At 51.1% G+C, this 21,887-nt stretch overlaps 1 protein-coding gene across 2 annotated transcripts in view; it reads right to left on the bottom strand.

The window, feature by feature from the left end:
* Positions 1-21,887, bottom strand: part of STAG2 (STAG2 cohesin complex component) — a 1,427,207-nt gene that overhangs the window by 121,428 nt on the left and 1,283,892 nt on the right. The window lies entirely within an intron of this gene.

Here is a 21,887-nt window from a genome sequence, read left to right as displayed (position 1 = left end):
TGAAATAGAGAGTGAGGTAGTGAGAGAGAGTGAGGTAGATAGAGAGTGAGGTAGTGAGATAGAGAGTGAGATAGAGTGAGGTAGTGAGGTAGTGAAAGAGTGAGGTAGTGAGGGAGAGGGATGTTGTGAGGTAGTGATATATAAGCATAGAGTGATGTTGTGATGTAGCGAGATAGAGAGGGAGTGAAAGAGAGAGTGAAAGTGAGTTAGTGAGATAGAAAGAGTGAGGTAGTGAGATAGAGAGTGATTGAGGTAGTGAGTGAGAGAGAGTGAAGTTGTGAGGTTGTGAGCTAGAGAGTGAGGTAGTGATGTTTTGAGAGAGAGAAGTTGTGAGGTAGTGAGATAGAGTGGAGTAGTGAGGTAGAGAGAGCTATGTAGTGAGAAAGAGTGAGGTAATGAAACAGTGATGTAGTGAGGGAGAGGGATGTTGTGAGGTAGTGAGATGTAAGCAGAGTGGTGTTGTGATGTAGTGATGTAGTGAGATAGAGAGAGGTAGTGAAAGAGACAGTGAAAGTGAGTTAGTGAGATGTTGCAGAGTTCTGATCCCGTGATGAGGAGCACACACGCTGCTGAACTTGGCTCCGGTGGGAGTATAACTTTTGCTTGTTTTCGTGTGCAGTGTTTGTGCAAGGTAAATTTGCACATTCACGCTGGAGCAGTTTAAGGCAGCAGGCATGATTCTTGGATACTTTGTGTTTCTGACACCGTAGTGTCACCTGTGTGGGAAGAGTTTGGTGTTGCGTATGATGACCCAAGTGGTGCTGTTGTTCTGACATTCAGGGAGACAAGCAAAGAGAATCCAGAAGGTAGGTCAAAAGACAAGGGTACGGTACAGAATGCTATTAAAAGCCCTCCACTGAAAGTGGGACTGAGGGCGAGTGGTTAACAACCTGATGTGGTCTCACTACGAAATAGAAAAAAAAAAAAAAAGAAAACATGCCACTAAGCTGTCAGTGCCCCGATGCCGCTTCACTGCTCACGCCATCACCCTGGGACCTTCATTTGTTTCCATAATTTATATCCTGAAAACATGCTCTTAATTCCTTCTAAGCATTGGCATCCTTCGTCCTATGTGTTCTGAGATGACTGATCCGTGTAGCAAGCACGTTTGGTTTCCCTTTTCCCCAGGGCTCGAGTCGGGGTACCACGCCGGTGGACGGCGTCCCCCCTGCCTAAAAGCAGGACTTTCAACGATGGCATTACTTCCCCGCATGGCTGCCCCGTCGATCTCCCAAGTACGGGGCTGGCTGTCAATCTTCTGTAGCGCGCGATCAGAGTGACCCTGCCCCCATCGCCTTGTAACCTTTGTTATGTTGAACCTGGGCAGCAGCGCGTTGACACCTGATCCGTCAGCCACTGTTATGCAACATGTAACCCACCCCCGCACCAGCTGCTCTCTTAAAGCAATATGTACCTCTCTTGGTAAAATTAAAGTCACAATACAAATGTCGCCGCCTCTCTGTTGCTGGCTAACATGTTTACTTGGTTAGATTAAGGCTAGTTTGAAGATAAACAATTGCGATACCTTGCCCGAGGTCTACCAACAGCAGGAGTTCCTCTCACACAACTAAACACTCACTCTCCTGTCGTCTCCAAGAGAGAACCCACCCGTATGTCCCGCACATTTCAACAGCGGACGCCACACTCTCAGCTGTCTCTCTGGCTCGAATCAGCCCGAGCACCCCGGTATCGGACGGATTACTTGTAAAGTTTCCTCATGTCAAATCACTCCACTTTTGGTGCAAATCGGAGCGTAAGATTTATCTACTGACGCAGCAAAACACTTATTGAAAATAAGTTTATGGAACAAATTCATATATCCACCGACTTGAAATTGAAAATAAGTGCGTGCAAGCCTTTTGCCAGAGTCTTGTAAATGTCTGTCCTCCATAGAAGGCTGACAGCACTGCAGGGGAGCAACGGGAATCTGCGTCTTTGGTCTGAAGGAGGACTGTCGTACCTGCTGTGACCTGGGCTGGAGTCAGGTCTCCAACGGCCCCGGGCACTAGATCCTGGGACTTGCACAGAAGCAGCCTTCGCCATCTCCCGGCAGTGAGCATCATCCCACACTTGCTTGCATGGGGCATGAACGCGGCGCCGGACGGATGGATCCTCACGGCCAGACGATAGGGAAAAAATGGCGGATGGAAGCTCCGAAACTTTTTCGGATTCGGGGGCGTGTTCCTGCTGTTCTAAAAGGGCGTGGCTAAAAAGTGGAAAGAACAGCAAGAAACACGCCCCCGAATCTGAAAAAGACGGAGCCTATTTGGAGGGACGGCTCTCTCCTCCAATGGCTGGCCTCCGTTTAGGAAGCCAGCCAATGGAGGAGAAGCAAAAAGAGAGGCGGGCTAAATAGCCACTCTAGAAAACATTAAATCTTCCGACTTCCGGTTCTGCCTTCGGCAGACCGGTAGTCCTCGACCTAAAAAGGGACATAGCCGAAAGATTAAGCATCAGAACAAAATGTTGCCTTGTTTAGTTCTCATTCTGATAAACGCATAGCCCTTGCAGAGATTCCTTATCTGAAAGATTCCCAGGTGCCAAACAGCAGCAAAACATTTTGGGATTCCATGTCGGGTCACTGGTGCAAAGTGGCAGTTCTCTATTTCAGATGCAAATGCACAAGCATCAACAGGAAGTGACGAGAGATCCATATAAGGTGAGACGGGCATTAATGATGTCCGAAAGACCAGAGCAGTGTAAGAAAAACAATATACCAAAGTCTAATCATACTTGTAAAGGAGATTAGGGAGTAATAACAAATCCGTGGGTGACTACATATCCTCCAAAGAACAAGTTATTTACATTTTTTTAACATACCCTCTAAAAGACATAACAGTAGACTTCTCTATGAACCCATTTCCCAATCCCGACATTGGAGCTCGAAAAATGTTTACCACGTTGATGCCTGCAGGGAACACCAAGTAATGTGACTCACCAGATCGACTTGACTCCACTAGAAGAGGAAGTATCTTTGGTACTGATAATTCTGGTAGAGACAAACCCTTCCCATCGGTTCCTTCATTATATTATGTGGATGCGGGACCTCACCGGTGAAAATACACTTACCAACCCCTTTGGCGCAAGCAGGTATAGGCTGTTAAACCCTTAGCTCAACCCTCTGTAGCTGTGGCTTTGAGCAGTACGGCTTACAAAAATGAAGTGTTACACATTTAAACAGCACTAAAATGATTTAAGAAATCCATGATACACTCAACCAATTTATGAAAATGGACTGTATTTTTATGTAATTTTAGACACCAAAATGAAAAAGATCCACTGGAGGATATTAAATAAACAACAAATCAAGACTTTTCACTCAACCGCTAACAGGCACTGGCAAAATCAACAAACTTAACACTTAGAAACTTTGTCAGCAAAAATGTTGCCTCAAGGACGAATGAGATTACCTAGAAGTACTTTGGGAGACCAACTCCGGCAGGGACCCAGTCAAAAGGACCAACAAGGTCCAAAGAAAGTTACCTTTGCAAGAAATGCAGTCTCCAGTTCAGTTCCGGAGTTAGTGGTCAATTGCCATTAACTTCTATGTAGTGGTCATTAAGCAAGAGATACAGGATGCTGAAGATTCTATGAGGTCTTGATGGATCTACTCCTGGGCCCACGGTCTTGATGGGGTGACTTGGACCACAGGGGTCAACATCGCTCAAAGTCTCCTCAGGTTCAGCAAAAGTCCAGTCACCACTAGACTACTGGTTGCCAGACTAAACAAAATCTGTGGTTTCCTTCTTTTGGCGATAACTCTCCTTCTGGGCGACCGAACTGCACTCCAACAACTCTCCCCGGTCCAGTAGACTTGTGTGCAATTTTTGAGCATCGGTTCTTGGTCATCCAGACTGCACAGGGGTGAGGACCGATGATCCAGTGATCTTAACTACCAACTCACTCAAGCAGGATTCCTCAACCTTTGGGGTCCTGTGCTGCGAACAGAAAGTCAGCCAACTGATTCTTGGAGTCTCTGCTTCTCGTTGGGCTCAAGGGACGAATTCTCCATAAGCAGGACATCATTAGGCACAGCCCTATCTTCACTAGCCCAAAGAAGCAGGTGCAGTCTAACTTTAGGTAGCTGCTTCTTTGCTAGGTCCAAGGTCAGCAGGTCAGTCCTCCTTCGGTTCTATTCTCCAACCCAGGGAAGATCTGAGTTCTGGGGGTCAGGGGTGTCTCTTAAGCCCAGAACGTTTCCTTGGGGGAGGTCGCAGTCACTAGCCAATGGCCTACTAGGTCTTCTGCTTTATGACAACTGCATGTGAAGTGTGCCATCTAGCTTTCCCAGAGTGCTCTAATCTACCCACTTCAAAGATGTTGGGATCTCTCTTGGCGAGTGGAGCTTAGTAGCCCACCCTAGAGGTGTGGCTACCTATGAGCTACACGCCCATGGAAAAAAAACGGTTTGATCAGTGCTTTCCTCCTTCTGTCCCAGACGCAACATGTCCACACAGACAAAAGAGCAGCTGCTTTTCAGTGTACTCACCATATTCCCTTCAAAAGCAGCTTCCCCTATGAGGCTAGATTCTGGGCTAACACCCCATGTGACTCCCTACCAGAAGAAGCGTAGTGCAAGAGGCACTCCAATATATTGGGACCACGTGGTGAACTTTGAATACCATTATTTTAATTCACTGTGTTTTCTTGAATGTACGACATAATTTTTCCTGCATGTGCACTTTTCCCTGAATATTTATTTAGTTTAACCTTGTAGTATTAGAGTGGGGGTGTTTTAACAGAGTAGAACAGCCCTGCCAGGAACTGAATGTGTGGGATGTGCATTTGAAAGCATATGAGAGAGGTGTGAAATGCACTTCTTGGTCTCGGAGTGTAGTGTTAAATGCAGTGGTGCTCAAATGTGCATTATGTTGTACATTGGGAATGTGAAGTGTGTGATGCCAGTCAGTCGAATAAATTTATGTGATACTTAGAGAATAAGAGCATAAAAGCACATAGAATAAATAAGTCATATAAATTAAAAAGTCATATTTAAAAACCATCTAATATGTACAAGATAAAATTTGCGTTTCATTCTTAATTAGTGGATAATCTCCCAGTCTTCCAGGAAAGGCATAAAAAGTAAGCAACACTTTAACAAATATGGGGGTCAGGTAATAATTTTAAAAAGAGCAACACTGGACGACATTGCCTCAAATTATATTTGCACATAATAGGGAGTATAAATATATTACGATGGTCCGCATAAAATTTGCATAAGACGACAATGTGCAAATTAGATTGGGTGGATACGCCATCACAGGGGCAGGGCTGCAGGTCATACAGTGAGAAAATTCCAGATACGTATTCCCACATACAAGGGATCAAATTTGTGCAAAACCCGAGTAAAATAAATCTATGGCATTGGTTTGTTACAGACAAATATGGGGCCAGCCATCCATCAATAATCGGTCACTCAAAAATTTACTGAGTGTTTTAGCCTATTGATTTTAAGCCTTTCTCTTGCAATCTGGTTTAGGAATCATGTTATAATCTCCTGGAGATGATGGAGCAATTACTTGGCATTTCAAAAATATGTACTAAGTCTAACGAAATTAGGCTCTTCTCGCCATACATGATCCAAGGAATACTATGCAATTGTTCTAATGCAAGACAGTCTGCAATGAACTTCTGGGTACATTTATTGGATTCCCGAGTGCCATAAAAGGATTGGAGCGAGCCTCACCAGGTCTAATACAAAAGGGAAATCCAGATCCGAGTGAACAATAAAGTTTGAACAACTTATAGGGAGCCCTACTAGTTTTTTCCAGAATGTATATTCAATAGTCTGGAGAGCTGATGTGTTAGAATAACCCAAGATACCCACCCCATAGGTTGCGACTGAGATGGATTTAGCCATGTATACTTTTTTTAACCATGTCTAGAGGCTTCGCACCCAGCTTTTTAATGAAACAGAGAACGGCATTGATGCTTTCTTCTAACATTAAGCCCCTGATTGTTGTTATATGGGACCAATTTAATGAACTATCATAGGTCACTTCTAAATATGAGAAAATATCTGCGCTACCTTCCTACCTTCGATATAAAAAGGTGGGGCCTTCTTATCCTTACGACCAGTTATTAAAACAAAGTACTTCGCCTGATTGGTTCGGAGATCCAAATTGCGCATATAGTTGACATATATCTTTATCAATTTCTGAAGTACTAAATCAGTATAGGCAATAAGGACAGCACTGTCTGCATAGAGAAGGACAGGGAGGCACACCTGATTCATTTTTGGCACATATGCGGTAACTTCCAGCGGGGAGCTTCCACCCCATTGGTGTAAATATAAAATAAAAATGGGGCCAGGACATAACCCTGTCAAACCCCCCTGTTTATTAGGAAACACCTAGTGAACTCTCCCCGCCTCCCACAGCAGACCCAGCCCGAAGCTGAAGAGTATAGCTGCCTAATAAAGGTAATGATGGCCTCTTCAATGCCCATCTCCTTCATTATCCTCAAAAGATACTGGTGATCAGTGCAGTCAAATGCTGCGGATAAGTCCATAAATACCAAGTACAGTTTACCTTGCTCAGCTTGGGTATACTTGACAATGAGAAGACTTAAATCGAGGAACTGATCCTGGGTACCACTCCCCTTCCAAAAACAGTGTTGAGCTTGAATAAAAACGTTATTATCAGCCCACTCCTCCAATCTGTTCAACAGGACTAGTCCCACGAGATTTTTCACCTTTTTTTATATATAGGGATTAAAATGGATTTCAACCAGGAATCTGGCGGGTCCACAGTGGCAAATACATTAAAAATGTTTGTTAGTACCGGTCCCCAAAGATCCAAATCTAAAAAGAAATGTATTGGGGTACCATCTGGTCCTGCAGTTTTATTGGCAAAGCATCGCAAGAGAGCTTTCCTAACCTCTATATGATTAAAACAGAGGGTGGATTTTGTTGGTAGCAGGTTAGGCACAGCAGCCAGGGTGCCTGACGAAGGACCATGGGGTTCACGGTTCGATCCCCAGCGCCAGGTCAGCCCAGCACCATGTGACTCTGGGCAATAGCTCGCTTAATCTTCTCGAGGGCCCCCAGTGCCTGGAAACCACTTCAGAGGTAGCTGTGCGCTTTACAACTTCAAGGTTATTATTATTATTATATCTTTCTGTGGTAGAATCTATCCCTTTCCGAGAGGGTGAAAGATATTAGAAAAGTGAGCGACCCAAGATTCTTCATTCGCGTGAGAATCTCGGCGGGTGCAGAGTGTGCTGGATTCGTGGTTTCTGGTTGGCACCAGAAGCTGCAGTTCAAACGTGTCCGGTGTTCACGGGAGAAACAGCTTGGAAAGTGAATGCATGCAGGTCCTCCAGGGTTTTTGAGGTTGCTGGCCGCTGGGCACGACGGGGTTTTGCAGGAGCAGGTTCGATGGGAGACAGGCCTGTAGGGCTGGGTCCAAGTCAGTGGGCGTCGTCCTCTTGTTAGCTCTGCATGGCTTCTCGTTCTCCTTTTCTTCTGGTTGCTGGATCTGAGGAAGGAAGGTTCAGGGTGCCCCTAAATACCAAATTTAGGGGCGTTACAGGTAGGTAAAGGGCAGGGACCAATGAGTCCGTTCCCTGGGGTGGGTACACCCCCTATTCTGCCACTCTCCAGTGTGAGGGGGGCAGGAGCCTGTTCCTGGTTGGCTGGGTCCCCCCATCCTCAAGATGGCAAGGACTCGAGGTTGTGCTTCACCTCGCCTCCCCCACCTTAGGGGTGGAGTTGGCAGAGGTGGGCACACCTCTCTTCCTCACTTTGTTTTTCCTGCCGGGATTCCCGCCCAAAGTGGGGGGTACAACCAGTGGGGACCAGTTGCTGAGTACAGCAAGTGGTCTGGAGAGGCTAACAAAGGCAGTATGCCTTTGAAGCTTCTCGTTCGTGAACCCTGCCCATCCTGGGGGAGGAGGCTTGGCACCTCGTTCCAGGATGTGTATTGTTTCAGGTCCCCGAGAGCAGCAGGCTCTCTACCCAGGGGTCCAGAAACATGTCTGGTGGTGGCAGCCTGCGCAGCCACTCAGTCAGGTCACTGGTAGTTGGTCGTTGTTCAGGGGAAATCTCTAAGATGCCCTCTGTTAAATACCACATGGCAACAGTGTGGGTTTAATGTGCTGAGAAGTTTTATACCAAACTTCCCAGTCTTCAGTGAAGCCATTATGGTGCTGTGGAGTTCGTAATGACAACCTCCCAGCACTATATACTCTTAATGGCAGCACTGCACTTACAGGGCCCAGGAATGTACCTGGGCACTGTAGGGGTACAGGGCTCATGCACCTGTGCTCTCACCACTGGCATAGGGCACCCAGCTAGAGGGGTGACTGATGTATGTCAGGGCAGTGGTTTGTGGGCATGGCACACAGGGATGTGTGCCATGTCGTCTTTGTTTTGATCTGCACCCAGACACTCAGTCTGCAAAGGGTACAGGGCCTCTAAGGGTGGCACAATAGGTGCTTCAGCCCTTAGGGGTCTTCTCTGGTCACAATGCCCTGGGTACCTAAGGTACCATTTACTGGGGGCTGACATATGGCCAGAGATGCCAATTGGGTTTAGGCTACAATGCAGTTTTAGGGAAGGAACACAGGCCCTGGGTACCTGATTGGCAGGAGCCCAGGGCACACTCAGTCAAAGTACATCAGCAAATCTGCAAAAAGTGGGGGCGTACCATGCAAGAAAGAGGGCACTTTCTCACACTTTTCAGTCTGTTGTTCCTAGCCTAACCGAATCAACCATGAAAGGCATCCACTCAGAGGGGCGCGCGAACAAGATGGCTGCAAACACGTAAGGCTCCCGCAGCCTAGAGCCGTTATCCTGAAATTCTTTTGCTTGTGGTGTGAACCGGGGCTGCTGCTGCCGCCTGCTGTCGACTGAGGGACTCCGGCAGCCCTGAGGGGAAAATCTAGCAGCAGAGTCAGCCCGTCACCGGAGTTTTCGGCTCTGGCGTCTGTCCCGGCAAGAAGCGCGGAACGCGCTACAGGTGGAGGCCGGCCGCGGGGAGCACTGCAGACCGTGGCCTGACACGAGGGGACCAGGACGCGCTGGCTGTGCGCCGCGAGACGGGAGGCGAACAACTCCCGGGCGATCTGAGAGGCTACTGGCGGAACCCCCAAGAGACATCAGGGTTCGGAAGAGCTGGCGATCGTCTGTGATGCGACATTACACGAAGGGAGCGCTGAAGCTGTGAGACTTGCTGTGGCGGTTGTCCCCGCTGGGAGGCGACGTGCATCGTGATGGTGGAGGTGGCATCGGCAGGAAAATCTGAGACGGCCAGCGTGTGGACAGGCGAAGTCTCCCGACCTGACTGGGATTTCCTGGGCGAGGCCTCGTCAATCACCTGCTGGGGTGACCGGGTGAGCCCGTCATCTGGAGCGAGGAAGACCATTGGGGCTGCAAAGGTGAGGCCTGGGGTACGGAGCGAGGCTCTGTGTGCGGCACTGAAGAGGCAGCTCAGCTGGAGATACTTGAGCGTGGCTGTGAGGAGTCAGACTGCCCTGACGCTGTGGTGCGCGCTGCTGTGACCCAGATTCTAGAGATATAGCTAATCGGAACTTGGCACCCGGGCACCATCCCTGGGCTGGATGATAGCGAGGAAGTAGGAAGCCGCGAACATTGTACAGTGGAGAGGCTGCACGGAGCCTGGCCCCCGGGGGTCACCTAGCTGTGGACGGATCCCGTTCTCTTCCCGCCTGATGCCCGCAGGAGACGACGAGACACCCGCGAGCCTGCCAGCGTAGGTTGGTGGGGACAGGTCAAAGTCAGCCCAGTGTGGAGGAGCGATCCCGGACACGGGCGGAAGATCGGTGGAACACGACGTGGATGTGTCTTGAGCGCTGTCCGGACTATGCTACAGGCGCTACCAAGCGGATGGAGACGCACCAGTTGGTGGCCTCTCAGTGCTAGGTGCTGGCGGCTGAGGTGGAGCATCATCGGGCTCTGCTGGTGAGTGGCGCGCTAGCTGGGGCCGGGGAGAGACAGTCGGTGGGCGACTGTCGCCGGATGCACCCAATGTAAGCTGGGCGAGACACTCTTGGTCATTCGGGGGAGCCAGCCGGCAGAATCCGACTCTACAGGGGAGACGATGGTGATTGGGAGGACCCTGGGGCCCCCTCCCTTCCCCGAAACGGACTGTGGAGGTGGGAAGTTAGCTCCTCGCTGTCTGAATACAGTGGTGCCCAAGGTCACACCTACTTGAAGCACACCGTTGGAACTTGCGAATGCAGTCAGCTCAACAATTGGCCATGGGGCGACTGCGGAACAAGCAGAGTGTGCGCCGGCTGAGGGTGGAGGGCCCTGGCTCGGCATCGGGACGCCCTGACGGAGATACGGAACTGCCAGTGTCGACTCTGGAGGCCAAAATGGATGCCATGCTGGCGGCAGTGGACCGACTGGGCAACACCCTGGAACAAACTAGAACCTCATTAGAATCCCGTATTGACAAAGTCGCAGTGGATTTTACTTTACTTCACGCTGACCATCGTAAATTGGCGGACATCGTTGCTCACCAGTGAGAGACACTACAGGATGTTCAGCCGGTAGTGCGCAGCCACACTGCAACTTTACAGGACTTGATCGATCGAGTTAATACTCTGGAAGACCGTGCTGAGGATGCGGAGGGCCGCTCTCGGCGCCAGAACATACGCGTGGTGGGACTACTGGAAGGCGAGGAGGGTCGACATCCGGAGCAGTTTGTTGAAGGGTGGCTACGGGACACACTCCCTCCAGGGGTGCTCTCCCCACAGTTTGTAGTGGAACGGGCGTACAGAGTCCCGGCGCGGAGGCCTGTCCCTGGGGCTCGACCGCGTCCCTTTCTGTTCAGACTCCTCAACTACCATGACAGGGACGTGATACTCCGTGAAACAAGGGAACTGAGTGCCCTGACGGTAGGGGGGTGGCCCGGTGATGCGGTTTCCGGATTACACAGCGACGGTCCAGAAGCGGAGAAGTAATTATCTAGAGGTGAAGCGCCGGCTACGCGAACTACAGATTCCATATTCGCTGCTGTTCCCCTCACGCCTCCGGGTGGCCACGAAAGGGACACACTTTTTCGACGCCCCGTCTGATGTCTGGGACTGGCTAGAGGAAACGGGACAACATAGTGGCCCAAAGCCCTCGGACTCGGGCATTGGTGGGCGACGAGAGAGACGGCCGAGACGAAGGAGGGAAAGCCGTGGAGGGGTGGGGCCGAGCCCCCCAGTGGCACCTAGCCCGGAGAAGATGCGTCTGGAACGCCAGGAAGCCCTTGAGGCGGTGGCAACCCTGGGATCTGTGAGCAGTCAAGGGGACGGGGCAGCCCGCGAACATAGTGATACTGAGACTAACAGATCTTCCTCTCCTTCTGCCATGCTTTCAGATGACCAAATGCTGCCAGTGGTGACGCCTCAAACAGCTGACATTATTGTGTGAACATTGGCACGTTTGGGCAATGATGTGTACAGGTGGTGGGGGTGCAGTGAGTATGGCCGGACTCCTTTTTTGGGGGGGGGGTTTGTGGACTCTGCTGCCTCCTCCTTTGATGTGGTGCAGCTCCTCACGTTAGTGCATACAGGCTGGTTGGGGCACCGTTGCTGGGCCAGGGGTTGGGGGCGGCGGGGGGGATTTCAACCCCGGGGAATAGGAGGAGAGGCACGTATGTGATATGGCCAATAGGCAGCGGGCGGCGGCAGTGGGCACAATCGCACTGTCGGTGAGTGTTTGACGCTGCTAGCAGCTCAGAAGGCACTTACGGCAAAGGCGGGGGTAACATCGGGCTCTAATAAGTCGGGACCAATAACATCACCCTTAGCACCCACTAGCATACACCTGGCTTAGTATTTCACAATAGTCTGAGTTGTAAGTTTGGACGAATGCCCGTTTTGGGGTTTGCCCTCACAGTTCCAGAGTTTTTGATAGGTGCACTCAGCAGCGCACTGTAGTTTTCTTGTTCGTTATGTTACTGCAGCAGGCTGACATGTAGTCCCTCCCCTCGGCCGACCCGCTCCTGGCCCTGAGCCTTACACAGTCCTTACTCATCATCGATGGCTGATACTGCGATAGTCACATGGAACATAAGAGGTATGCACACGCCAGCGCGTCGTTACGCTGTTTTGAAACCTACAACGGCATAAGGTGGCCATAGCCCTCCTCCAGGAGACCCATATGACAAAACCAGAACTAAATAAACTACGTGCTCGATGGAGGGGGCAGGTCTTCGGGACCACATACTCTGCACACGCCCGTGGCACATTGGTCTGGGTACGGGCGGGTACGCCTTTTACATGCACAGACGTGGTGGCTAACCCCGCTGGGCGGTACACCCTGGTCCGTGGGAAACTTAATGGACAACATATGCTTCTGGGCTCCCTCTATGCCCCGAACGTTGACCAGCCGTCGTTCCTGGATCAACTCTCTGTGGTACTCAAACCGTATGTGGGTCTTCCCTGGCTATTGGGTGGGGACTTTAACGCAGTGCTCGACACCTACCTCGACAGGTCCTACCCGCCCCTCCGTAGCACACAGGCAATCTCGAACGCAAGGAGTCTCGCTGACTGGTTGTCGCGCTGGTCCTTACGTGATAGGTGGCGTAACTTGCATCCCAGCGACCGTATCTATTCGTATTACTCGGCGGTACACGACCTTCACGTCCGCCTGGACAGGGTGGTGGTCTCTCCCTCCTTGATCCCTCTGATAGCACGGGCAGAATACCTAGGCCGGACCCACTCGGATCATAACCCACTTAGGCTGAGCCTGTGCTGGGACCCAGGAAGACCTCCCGTTCCAACGTGGCGACTGCAGCCAGCCGCTCTCGCGGACGTGGAGTTTCGTGCCTCACTAGGCACGGCGGTTGAGCAGTTTTTCGACCTAAACGAGGGAACGGCAGGAAGTGTGCTGACGGAATGGGATGCACACAAATCCACCTTGCGGGAACATTGCCTAGGGGCGACGGGGAATATTCGTAAGCAACTCACGTTGCCGCTTGCCGCCTTGGAGTCACGCCTTCTGTCGTGTGAACGCCACGGGGAAGGAGGAGGTCGGGACTCGACCCGGCTGGCGCGGCTACGGATGAGACATGCTGAGCTGTTGGAGCGGCTACGGTGCCACAACTACGCAGTCCATTCGGCTCCGGTCCACGCCACATCCGATAGGGCGGGCGGTTATTGGCCTGGTTGCTTAGACAGGAGACGGTACATGCACCAATAGAGTCTATTCGTGGGCCAGACGGGACACTGGTGCATACACAGCGAGAGATCCACCAAATACTGACAGCGCATTATACGGCCCTATACACATCGACAGGGCGCAGGCAGGCGCAGGATCTGGATCAGTTTCTAGAGGCCGCCCGTCTGCCTACGGTCCCCGGTGATCATCAGGAATTGCTAGAGGCCCCCCTCACTGTGGAGGAGATAGGGGAGGCGGTGGCCTCTGGAAAGGCGCCTGGACCGGATGGACTCCCGGCGGAGTACTATAAAGCCTATCGGGAGTCCCTAGTGCCTAGGTTACATGCGCTATATCTTGCAGCTCTTGAGGAGGCCACCCTGCCTGCCTCTATGAGGGAGGCCTACCTGATCTCCCTACTCAAAACAGTGCGTGATCCTACCAATTTAGGGTCCTACCGCCCCATCGCCCTCCTCAACGCTGACTACAAAATTCTGGCCAAAGTCTTGGCGGAGCGGCTGGCCCCAACAGTACCAGCATTGGTGTACAAGGACCAAAACGGGTTTGTGCCAAAGCGCAGCACCTCTCTTAACCTGCGACGATTCTTCCGTGTGGCCACAGATGGAGCGCAGCTTTAGCCGAGGGCAGGCTGTCTGGTCTTGGACCTTGAAAAGGCCTTCGACTGCCTTGAGTGGGGGTATTTGGTGGCGGCACTGTCACACTATGGACTGGGCCTTGGGTTCCTCCAAATGGCGGCGCTCCTCTATAAGAACCCTGTGGTGCGGGTGAGAACCAGCCCATACATTTCCGACGCCATCCCGATCGGTCGCGGTACCAGACAGGGGTGTCCTCTCTCGCCCCTCCTTTTTGCGCTCGCAATAGAGCCTTTGGCTGCTACCCTACGGAGTGTATTGACAGGCGGCATTCCCATGGGTGACGCGACCTATCAGGTTTCCTTATATGCGGATGACCTCCTGGTATTCATCAAAGATGTGGCACACATCCCAGGTGACCTGGAGCGAGTCCTGACTGACTTCGCCGAGCTATCCGGACTGCGTGTGAACGCGGCTAAGTCGTGCCTTTATGCGTTCCGAGATGATACTCCGGATCCGCAGTACTGCTTGGGGGGCGTGACAATCAAGTGGCAACCAGACACCTTCCGTTACTTGGGCATCCAAATATATCGGCAACCAGCTGACCTAGTAGAGGGCAATTTGGGTAGGGCGGTAACGGCGATCAGAGCCCAGATGCGGTTCTGGGGTACCCTTCCTTTCGCGGTCACGGGGCGCATCGCTTTAATCAAAATGGTGATGCTGCCCAGACTCCTAAACTATTTTGCTAACCTGCCAATTTATATACCGGCATCCTTCTTTACAGCACTGGAGCGCTCGCTCCGAGATTTTGTGTGGGGTGGTGCGCGCCATAGGGTCGCACTATCCAAGCTATACCTCCCCACAGGTCAGGGGGGCCTTGCGATGCCGTGCTTTGCGCACTATTATCTAGCAGCGCAACTGCAATGGGTGGCCAGGTGGCTGGCAGACAGAGAACGAGACGACACGGCGACCGCGGAGCCTCCTATCCCCTTGGCTGACATCACTGGGTTGTTCCACCGGACCGCAAAGGTGGTTAAGCTGGGGTCCCTCCTCGTCAGAGTGGCCTATAAATGCTACCGCCGTACTCTTTATCTAACCCGGCAATGTGCCCCTTATGCCCCTGCCATGCCGATAGAGGGCTTCCCTAGTGGGCAGAGGGTGCTACGCTCGACTGAGCTCGCGGATTGGCATGCAGCGGATATTCACACATTGGGGGACCTCTACCGAGATGGTGCTCTTATCCCATTCGCCTTGTTGGCGGAGGAGACAGGGTTACCAACTGGCCAATTTCTCCGTCACCGCTCACTGATATCGACGCTGGCGAGTTGGTGGGGAGATCTCACGGAGGAGCCAGAGCAGCACCTCACGATACAATATCTGCATGTCATGGGGTGGGGGAGACATATGATACGCTGATTCGCAGCTTCCCTGCGCACATATACGGCGACCGACTTATCCCCGCTACGCCGTAAATGGGAGGCGGACCTGGCCCGCCCCATAACCGACAAGGAATGGAGCAGAGCGCTGCAGGGTCCAACGCGGATACCCAGAAACATGCGATTCCGCCAAGTCCAATACTTTATTCTACATAGAGCATATCTCACACCCGACTCTATAAATCGGTATTTCAATCGAGCAGACGCAGGCTGTCCGCGCTGCGGGGTGCTGGACGCTGGACTGGTTCACATGCTGTGGAGCTGTCCCGCGCTGGGATTGTACTGGCGGGTGGTGCATGGAGCATTAAGTGCATGCGCGGGTCGGCTGGCACCGCTGGAGTGGCCGGTCTGCCTATTGCACCTGTTTCGTAGAACTCCATCCACGAAGGTCGCCTCTCGTTTTTTCGACCTGGGACTGGTGGTGGCGAAGCAATTGCTTACCAAACGCTGGAAGGCAGCGGAACCCCCTCACCCCCCACCGAGCGCGAGCGTGGCTGAGTTCAATGCTGGTGTGGGCAGGGGCGGAGGGCTCGGCCATCTTGAGGGAGGAAACACTAGGCCTCAGGCGAACACCAATAGCGAACCAGTGGAACACACTCTTGCAGATCCTGACACACCTAGATGGGGACACCCTGAGACCCAGCGGGGTGCAAGCTGAGGACACTCTTGCTGAAGGGGAGGGGGGCGGCGGTCAGACTGGGAATCAGACATGAAAAGCGCCGCCAAGGCTTTAGCTGTCTAGGCGAGGTACCGGGGAACAGAGATGCTATCAATAGAGCTGTCTGCACAAGGGGGTGGGTGGGGGTGGGTCGGGTTGGGGGACGGAACATGGGGATGTTACAGTGAAGGCCGAAATTGCTGCTATTGTTTTGGTGGGGCACTAGTTGTTCTGCCCCCCACCCTTTTTCTTGTTGGTTAATGAGCTGTTTAGAAGAATACAATAGGGAAGTGCGGGCGAATTATGAGTGGCTCCTTCAGGGGGAGCCCCCACCGACGTGAAAGCTCAGGGGGATGTTGAGATGATGGAGCTGGCTGAGAGGCCTATAATGTTCATCTTTCCTAGAAAGCGGACGTAGCACCTGATCCTGTTCGTTACTATACTCATGACTAGAGATGTACCATTGGACCTACTACAATCATTAGCCATCAGATTGCTCAGTTGTACCATGAACTTTATTTGTATTCATAAAATGCCAATAAACAGATTTCATAATAATGAAAGGCATCCACTCAGGAGCACCCACGGACCCATGCCCTCAGCACATCTTCCACAGAGCAGCCGCCACCATAGCACCGGAACTAAGGCGCACCATCAACACCCCCTTCAAAACCAGCACCTCCCTTGACGACTGGAAACGGGCAGAAGTCAAACCCCTGCTCAAAAAGCCCTCGGCAGACCCTTCGGACCTCAAGAACTACCAACCAGTCTCCCTCCTCCCCTTCGCAACCAACGTCAACGATCAGACCATTAATGCCAAACTAACGAAATTCATTGAAGCGAACTCCATCCTCGACCCCATCCTATCGGGATTCTGCAGCACCCACAGCACCAAGACAGCCCTACTCTTTGCCACAGATGACATCTGCACCCTTCTTGACCAAGGACACACCGCGGCCTTGATCCTACTCTACCTCCATGCAGCCTTCGACACAGTCTCCCACCGCACACTCGCCGCCAGACTCCACATCACCGGCATACGAGGAACCGCCCATAAATGGCTTTGCTCCTTCCTCACCGGCAGGACTCAAAAAGTCAGACTACCACCTTTTCTCTACGAACCCACAGAGATCAACTGCGAAGTGCCCCAGGGATCGTCATTCACCCCCACACTCTTTAACATGTACATGGCCCTCCTCGCCGACATCGTCAGACAGCACGGACTCAACATAGTCTCCTACTCCAACGACACCCAGCTCATCCTTTCCCTCACCAAAGACCCAGTCACCACCAGACTAAGCTTTCAGGAAGTAATGAAGGACGTCGCATCCTGGATGAGCAGCAGCTGCCTGAAGCTCAACTTGGAGAAGACAGAGGTCAGGTCAACGCCGTCGCCTCCACCTGCTTCAACTTCCTCCGCATCCTACACAAGAACTTCAGATGGATTCCCCCCGAGTCAAAAACGACTAACCCATGCACTCAAAACCAGCAGACTGGACTACAGAAACGCCCTCTACACCGGAATCATAAAATCTCTGCTCCACAAACCCCAGACCATAAAGAACACAGCAGCTAGACTCATCCTCGGCATCCCGCGCCACAAACATCACCGAGACCTCCACTGGTTCCCCGTTGAGAAGAGAGTAACCTTCAAGCTACTCACTCACCTAGAAATCCCTCCAATACCGGACCTCAATCCCTGAACGAGAGAATCTCCTTCCACGCACTCAAGAGAAACCTCGGTTCCGCCGCCCTCGCCAAAACCGTGTGCATCCGCAGAGCCAGATCAGGGCACAAGGGCCTTCTCCTACATCACAACCAAGACCTGGAACGAGCTCCCGATCGACATCAGACGCGCCCCCTCTGAGGACATCTTCAGGAAGACACTCAAAACCTGGCTCTTCGATTGAACGGAGCTGCTTACCCTCCACCCCACCCCAGCGCCTTGAGACACTCTTAGGTGAGTAGAACAAGTTACTTACCTTCGGTAACGATGTATCTGTAAGAAACATTAGTTAGTTAGATTCCTCACCTTAGAATATCCCCAGGCGTCAGACTGGATCCGGAAAGATTTTTGTAGCAATACCCCTTGCGCGTCGCTAGGCGTAGTCTGCAGCTCCGCGTCCGTCGTTGGCGTTGTGAGAAGTTGACCTGATATATGATGTCACTAATTCTAGTGTACACCTTGTATCAGTCCAAACGACCCTTATGGTGATTGGTTGTAAAGTCAACCTTATAGACCAGCTATCCTAGTGGTAGCATGGACAAGAGCAGTCTTAGGCTAAACTCTGAATGGCATGTGAAGCCAGCTGTGATACCATATGTAATCCCTTGAATACCAAATGAAAGGACACCACAACAGATATATATAAAAATAGAATGTATTTATTCTAGTCAAATACTCAGCACTCTTTATGAGATTCGAGGTAAGTACAACACAGTCTTATTTAAGCATACATTAAGTCACACAGGTAAGTAATACAGTTAGGCCCTAGGGGCCACGCAAACCATATACTAAGTAAGTGGTATAAGAACCACTGTCACGAACACAGGATAGGCCTAGGCAATCGCTGGGGCTACACTATACTACCAAAGGTTAGGAAGTGGGAGGCCCACGGGATTCAGGTGCAGAGTGGAAACACTCATGCGTAAAAGTCGATAGAAATGGAAGTTGTTAGAAATTAATAGTTTTAGGACACTTCTGGATTAGCTAGGAAGTCGAGACTCGGAAACTAGACCCTTGGATAGTCAATACCCTTGTGAGCACCGAAGTACTCAAGTTACCTAACTCACGGGGTGAGGGTGCATAGGTGTGAACTTGCGTCGGGTTTCGTCGTTGACTTCTATGGATGCCTGAAGGAAAGTTGCTGACAGGCAGTCAGTGAAGAGTGTCCAGTGGATCCCAAGGATGGAATCAAGAAGGAAGGATACCTGCAAGCAGAAGGGACAGAGTCTAGGTCACCAGCCAGGAGCCGGGAAGGAACCAGGAAGGAACCAGGAAGGAACCAGGCGATGTCGTGAAGATGCAGGTGAAGAGGTGAAGCTTGTCGCATCAGCCACGGGTACCAGGAGGCGTCGAGGATGACCAGGACCAGGAGGTGAGCTGTCCCACGAAGGCTCTTGCTGTCGGCGGCGTCGAAGTCGAGTCAGGACCCAACAAGCCTAGGCAAGCGGAACCCACTTTAAAATTTCCTGATTGATAGCAGCCTTGTACGGATGATGGAAGAGCTTGACTTGTTCTGTGAACCCTAGGGACAGCCCTGAGTGCCATGTGTAGATTTGAACAGGCCCTGGTGCAATCCTGGTCGAACCATCTAGGGGCTACAGGATTGGTGATACCTCTTTTAAGATCAAAGAACAAGAACAAAGGCGCTAATTACCTTAGAAGGATTATTATCCAATTCTAAACAGATCACGATTTCCTTATTTCTGTTTGCGATCACCATGGGGATAATTTTTTCCTTGTTGGTTAATGCCCATTTGAGAACTATCCAGTTATTCCTTTTTATGATAGGTTTTACATGTCTCATCTGATTGATAGTAATACCCTCCCATGCCATTTGGGAGGAAATAGCGGCATGGTCGTTATAATTATGAAATATTATTTGAACATCAGAAAGGAGTTCCGCGACTATCAGATAGTCAATAGTCGATCCCTGGCTTGAGTTACCAAAAGTGTTTTGAAGCAAGCCTGTGCTTATCTCAGTAGGGTTCCCTATTCCTAAGTCTTTAATAATGATAAATCTATTCAATGCGTCTCCATGCGGGTTATGCATAAAGTGGGGAATTCTCTCACTTGCCTTGTTAGTTTAACCACAAACTGCTTTATTTAAAAAGCAGCAACTGTGTTCATTAAAATCTCCCAACCATAGGATGCGGGGTATATCCTTAAGGGTACAGAAAAGTGCGTTAATTTTCCCTTCTAGTAGGAAAATGACATTTTTCATTTCTACCACAAAATATTATTATAATAGTTAATTAAAGGCACAGTGTTGCCCCCTTGACCTTTCAAATGCACAAGTTACTACTTGAGTAACGGTATATCTGTAAGAGACATTAGTTAGTGATAGTTAGTGATAGATTCCTTAAAACGCTCCAGCGCACTGTCGGCCTTATCACCAAACAGGTGGGTGCCATCAAAGGGCATGCCCATGAGTGAGCTTTGGACATCTGGCGAAAACCCGGTAGATCGCAACCAGGTGTGGTGACAAAGCGCCACAGTCGTAGCAACGGCTCTACCCAGTGAGTCCACGGTGTCCAAACCACACCGAATGGCGAACCTTGCCGCATCCTTACCCTCGGTCACAGCTTGAGACAGCACAGCTTGAGACAGCACAGCTTGGACCTCCTCAGGACACTGAGGCAACACCTGTGCAACGGCAGGGCTGTCTAGGGTGGTGCTCGCACCTCCCGAGGCAGGAAACCTATTGTCCAAGCCTCCCTCGCTGGAAGGACTCCCAGCAGCAGGAGGTCAGACTTGTGTCTGTGGCAGCAGCATCCATTTTGTGATGCTGGGGCTCTGGTTAACTTTAACCGGGTAAGTAGGTTTCAACATGTCTTCTCCCTCTAGAAGGGAGGAATAATATCCTCATTGCCAGAAATGGTATGGGGGTATTATTCCAAAGTATTAGACACCTTACACAACATGTTTTGATAAAGCCAAACCATAGTTACCATAACCGTTTAAGATAAGGTACTTTAAGAGTATATGGTAGGCTATATCATAGAACAGCTATAAGGACATGGTTCCGAAACCTGCAGACAGGCTCAGCTCATGCTAGAGCACCATCTCACATGTTACCAAGCACTCTGCCTCCAGGATTGTTAAGGCCTGCCATAGGAGTGGCTGATAGGTACACATGTGTCTATATATATATATATATAAGGTAGGTATTGGACTACTACTCCTAAGCAAGGGGTGATTACACAACCTTGCCCCAGCTGAGTGATCAGCCAGTTGTGTCATAATGGAAGGCCAGGCCAGGGGTGGCATAATACATGCTGCATCCCCTGGTAGGCCTAGGGTACACCTATGCCCTGGGTACCTAAGGTACACTGTACAGGGGCCAATAAGGTGATCCTATCCAATTGGGTTATGCATCTAAAGTACATAGTATTTAGTTTAGAGAGAGAACAGCTGGGCTGTGGGTCTGATTAGCAGGCCCACAGCCACATCTAAGTCGAAAACCAGTGGAGCGAAAGCAAAAAGTGGGGGTGAACCTAGAAAGCAGACCCTACTCTCCTACAGTAACCCCCCCACTTTTTGCCAGACTACGGATGCACTTTTTCTTGGTGTGCCCTGGGTCCCTGCCAATCAGGTTACCAGGGCCTGTGTTCTTTCCCCAAAACTAACCCAACTGGCATCTCTGGCCACTGGTCAGCCCCTGGTAAATGGTATCACAGGTACCCAGGGCACTGCACTGTGGCCAGGGTAGAGCCCTAAGGGCTGCAGCACTTATTGTGCCACCCTTAGAGGCCCTGTACCTTTACACACACACTGCCTTTGCAGGCTGCGTGTTTTGGTGCAGAACAAAGTAAAGAGTCGACAAGGCACACATCCCTGTGTGCCATGCCTACAACCCACTGCCCTGGAATACATCAGTCACCCCTCTAGCTGGGTGCCCCATGCCAGTGGTGAGGGTACTGGTGCATGAGCCCTGTACCCCTACAGTGTCTAAGTCCATTCTAAGTCATTGTAAGTGCAGTGCTGCCATTAAGAGTATATGGTGCTGGGAGCTTGTCATTACGAACTCCACAGCACCATAATGGCTACACTGAAAACTGAGAAGTTTGGTATCAAACGTCTCAGCACATTAAACCCACACTGATGCCAGTGTGGGATTTAATGAAAAATGCACACAGAGAGCATTTCAGAGATGCCCCCTGAAAACGAACCCACCACTAGTGTCCAGACTGAGTGGCTGCTTTGAGCTGCCACCACCAGACATGTTTCTGGACCCCTGGGTCGAGAGCCTGCTGCTCCCAGGGGCATGAAACAATGCACATCCTGGGACGAGGTGCCAAGTCTCCTCCCCCAGGACGGGCAGGGTTCATGAAGGGGAAGCTTCAAAGGCATGTCGCCTTTG

Source organism: Triturus cristatus, chromosome 5_2, assembly GCF_964204655.1.
Source record: "Triturus cristatus chromosome 5_2, aTriCri1.1, whole genome shotgun sequence".
Lineage (NCBI taxonomy): Eukaryota > Metazoa > Chordata > Amphibia > Caudata > Salamandridae > Triturus > Triturus cristatus.
This window is presented reverse-complemented; position numbering and strand designations above follow the sequence as displayed.